Genomic DNA, 5,064 nt, shown 5'->3' on the forward strand with positions numbered 1-5,064 from the left:
TGATCTTCTTGGTTTTCTTCATTCTGTCCCTATCCAGTTGATGGTTGATTTGTAATGTTCACTGCTACAACTTGAAGATCATTAATCCTCTTGGCCATCATTTCCATTTACTGATGGATTTGTTGATGCATCACCTTGTTTTGAGCCCAAATAGTGTCCACACCTTCAAGCTCTAATACACCCTTCCTTTGAGCTGGTTGGTGTTGCCTTTGATGAGCATAGAAGTATTGGTTGTTTACCACAGTGTCTATGAGATTTTGAGCTTCCTCTGCTGTCTTCATTAGTTGCACTGATCCTCCAGCAGAGTAATCCAAAGCTTCTTGAGCTTTGAGAGTCAATCCTTCATAAAAATTCTGAAGTTTGTCCCATTCATTGAACATCTCAGGTGACACTTCCTAATCAAGGCTTTGTATCTCTCCCAAGCCTCATAAAGTGATTCTCCTTCCATTTGAGTAAAGGTTTACACCTCTGTCTTCAATCTTATGATCCTTTAAGGTGGGTAGAACTTGGCTAGGAATTTGCTCACTAGATCCTCCTAATTGTTGATGCTTTCTTTGGAAAATGCTTCTAGCCATTGAGTAGCCTTATCTCTCAAGGAAAATGAAAACAGCAGCAACTTATAGATGTCTGGGTGTACACCATTTGTTTTAACTATGTCACATATCCTTAAGAAGATGGCTAGATGTTAGTTTGGATCTTCCAAGGGACCTCTTCCATAAGAGCAGTTGTTTTGCATCAAAGTGATGAGTTGAGGCTTTAATTCAAAGTTGTTAGCATGCACATTTGGAGTGAGTATGCTACTCCCACAATTTCTTGCATTAGGGAAGGTGTAGGAGGCTAGAACTCTCCTCTGAGGTGGGTTATTGTTGGCCACTCCCTCTGGTGGGTTAGGGGGGTTCTCTTCCATCTCTTGATTCTCTTCCTCTGAGTCTACTTCTCCAACAACTCCCTTTCCTCTTGATTCTCTTCTCAACATCTAAAGTGTTCTCTCTGGCTCAGAATCAAAGGATGTGGACTCACCTCTTCTTCCTACTGGCATAAAACACACACAGAACCAAAAACCAGAAACAATTCCCCGACAAAGAAAAAAAGTGCTTAATATAGATTATCACCCTAATTAATCATTGTCAATCTAAATCAATCCCCAACAACGGCGCCAAAAACTTGATGAAGGAAAAGTGATTCCACACAAACTCACTGGCAAGTGTACCGGGTCACACCAAGTAGTAACTACTCATAAGAGTGAAGTCGATCCCACAAGGATTGATGGATTGAGAATTTTAGTTAGATGATGAATTTAGTTAAGCAAATATTTGATGATTTGAGTGAATTTTGATTAACAGAAGCTAAATTGCAAGTAATTGAAAGGGAGAGGGGAAATTGACAAAATATTAAAGTGCAGAAAGGGTGAATTACATGAAACTTAGAGTGCAAGAAAGTAAATGAACTGAAACTTAAACTACAAGTAAAGTAAATGACTGAAACTTAAAGTGCAAGAAACTTAAATTGCTGAATCTAAATTGCTGGGAATCATAAATTGCTTGAAGATTAAAGGAATTGGGTATTGGGATTCAAAATAAAACTGGAATTGTAAAGTGCAAAGAAGTAGAAGATGAAGTAGATTTGCAGAAGAACTAAAATAGAATTTAAAAATTGCAGAAGAAGTAAAATCAAAGAGAAACAATCGAGATCCGATCTTTAATTCTTAAATTCACAAAAACAAAAAAGAAATGGAACTCCAAGATGAAGAACTTTAGAGAATTCTTCAATCAGAGTTCAAAAACCCAGAATCAGAAAGTAAAAGTTGCAGAAGAGAGAAAATGAAAACAGAAAACAAGCTCAGATCCGATCTCAATTCTAGAATTCTAAAAAGGAAAATTAAAAAGAGAAAAATAAAAATGAGCTAAAGGTTCTTCTCAAATCAAACTAAATCCTATTGCTTTCTATTTTGGTCTTCAAAACTTGGAGTGGGCTTTTCAAATTTGTTAAGAAATGGATCCAAGATGGCACTTGATTGAAATTGGGTTAGGAGTGGCTTGGTTCAAGCTCCAGTGGAGCGTTCAGTTCATTTTAGTGAATGCTACGTTCACTACTCCAAGCATGTGCTTCCCTCGTGCCAATTTTCCTTCATTGGTGTGTCCTTCTTCGAGAACGTTCACAAAAGCGAATGCTACGTTACTTCAACTGAACGTTCATCCTTGGTGCTTCAATTGTTGCGCACCATTCCTTGCCTAGAGTCTTGAAAAAGTTCACTGTAGTGAACTTGGCGTTCACTTTAGTGAACGTGGCTTCTTCCTTGCCTTGGCCCTTCTCACTAGTGTTCACTCTTTGAACGCTGAGTTAGCTTAGTGAGTGCTCCCTTGGTTGAGCGCTCCATCCTTTGTTGCACTCCCTTGGTCGAGCGCTTTGATGTGCGATAAAGTTCACAAAAGTGAATGCTAAGTTCAAACTTTTGAGCGCTGGGTCTTGTGCCTTTGATGCGCGCCCTTGTTTCCTTGGCCAAAAGCACGAAAACATTCACATTTGTGAACGTGGCGTTCACTTGTTTAAACGCTGCTCTTGTTGGGCGCCTTGGTTGAGCGCTCCCTTGGTTGTTGATGAGCGGATATTTTATACGCTTTTTGGGAATATTTTCATGTAGATTTTAGCATGTTTTAATTAGTTTTTAATATAATTTTATTAGTTTTTAGGAAAAAATCATATTTCTGGACTTTACTATGACTTTGTGTGTTTTTCTATGATTTCAGGTATTTTCTGGCTGAAATTGAGGGAGCTGAGCAAAAATCTGAGTTAGGATGAAAAAGGACTGCTGATGCTGTTGGATCCTGACCTCCCTGCACTCGGAATAACTTTTTTGGAGCTATAGACGTTCAATTGACGCGCTCTTAATTGGGTTGGAAAGTAGACATTCAGGGCTTTCCAACAATATATAATAGTCTATACTTTTCACGAAGATAGACGACGTAAACTGGCGTTCAACGCCAGTTCCATGTTGCAGTCTGGCATCCAGCGCCAGAAACAGGTTACAAGTTGGAGTCCAACGCCCAAAACACGTTACGACCTGGCGTTCAACTCCAGAAACAGCCCTAGCACATGAGAGGCTTAAGTCTCAGCCCCAGCACATACCAAGTGGGCCCCAGAAGTGGATCTCCGCACCAATTATCTTAGTTTACTCATTCTCTGTAAACCTAGGTTACTAGTTTAGTATTTAAACAACTTTTAGAGACTTATTTGGGACCTGATGACATTTTTAGATCTGAATTTTATACTCCTTGACGGCATGAGTCTCTAAAATTCATTGTTGGGGGTGAGGAGCTCTGCAGCGTCTCGATGAATTAATGCAATTAACTATATTTTTCCATTCAAATATGCGTGTTCCTATCTAAGATGCTCCTTCGCGCTTAATTGTGGAGAAGGTGATGATCCGTGACACTCATCACCTTCCTCACTCCATGAACGTGTGTCTGACAACCAGCTCCATTCTACTTCATATTGAATGAGTATCTCTTAGATTCCTTAATCAGAATCTTCATGGTATAAGCCAAATTGATGGCAGCATTCATGAGAATCCGGAAGGTCTAAACCTTGTCTGTGGTATTCCAAGTAGGATTCTGGGATTGGATGGCTGTGACGAGCTTCAAACTCGCAAGTGTTGGGCATGATGACAAACGCAAAAGAATCAATGGATTCTATTCCGACATGATCGAGAACCAACAGCTGATTAGCCATGCTGTGACAGAGCACTTGGACCATTTTCACTGAGAGGATGGGAAGTAGCCATTGACAACGGTGACACCCTACATAGAGCTAGCCATGGAAGGAACCTTGCATTATGGTATTGAGTTGAATATTACATTACAGGAATTCAGAAGACAAAGCATCTCCAAAACTCCAACATATTTTCCATTAATGCACAACAAGTAAGTATTTCATGCTCTTTTATTTTTCTAACAATTCAAACTGATAATTATAATTGATATCCTGACTAAGAATAATAAAATAAACATAGCTTGCTTCAAACCAACAATCTCCGTGGGATCGACCCTTACTCACGTAAGGTATTACTTGGACGACCCAGTGCACTTGCTGGTTAGTGGTACGAAATCATAAGAAATCTTGATTTTGATATTGGTATTCAAATTCCGTGCACCAAGTTTTTGGCGTTGTTGCCGGGGATTGTTCGAGTTTGAACAACTAAAGGTTTATGTTATTGCTTAGATTAGGAATAATTTATTTTTGTTGTTATAGAGTCATTAAATTCTGAGTCCTTTATTCCCTTTTCAAAAAATTTTCAAAAATATTATTTTTCTTTATCAAATTTTTAATTTTTCGTGAGTTTAGTGTTTTGTTCTAAGTTTGGTGTCAATTACATATTTTATATTTTCCCTTTAAATTTTCGAATTTGTGCTCTTTGATCTTCAAGTTGTTCTTGTTGATTTTTCTTGTTGGTCTTTAATTTTTCTTGTTCTGTGTCTGATGAGCGGATAATTTGTATACTTTTTGGCATTGTTTTTAGTATGTTTTTAGTATGATCTACTTAGTTTTTAGTATATTTTTATTAGTTTTTAGTTAAAATTCACATTTCTGGACTTTACTATGAGTTTGTGTGTTTTTCTGTGATTTCAGGTATTTTCTGGCTGAAATTGAGGGACCTGAGCAAAAATCTGATTCAGAGACCAAAAAGGACTGTAGATGCTATTGGATTCTGACCTCCCTGCACTCGAAGTGGATTTTCTGGAGCTACAGAAGCTCAATTGGCGCGCTCTCAACGGCGTTGGAAAGTAGACATCCTGGGCTTTCCAGCAATATATGATAGTCCATACTTTGCCCAAGATTTGATAGCCCAAACCGGCGTTCAAAATCACCCTCAGAAATCCCAGCGTTAAACGCTGGAACTGGCACCCAAATGGGAGTTAAACGCCCAAACTGGCACTAAAGCTGGCGTTTAACTCCAAGAAGAGTCTCTGCACGAAAAATGCTTCATTGCTCAGCCCAAGAACACACCAAGTGGGCCCGGAAAAGGATTTTTATGTCATTTACTCATTTCTGTACACCTTAGGCTAC

This window comes from Arachis hypogaea, chromosome 2 (assembly GCF_003086295.3).
Source record: "Arachis hypogaea cultivar Tifrunner chromosome 2, arahy.Tifrunner.gnm2.J5K5, whole genome shotgun sequence".
Lineage (NCBI taxonomy): Eukaryota > Viridiplantae > Streptophyta > Magnoliopsida > Fabales > Fabaceae > Arachis > Arachis hypogaea.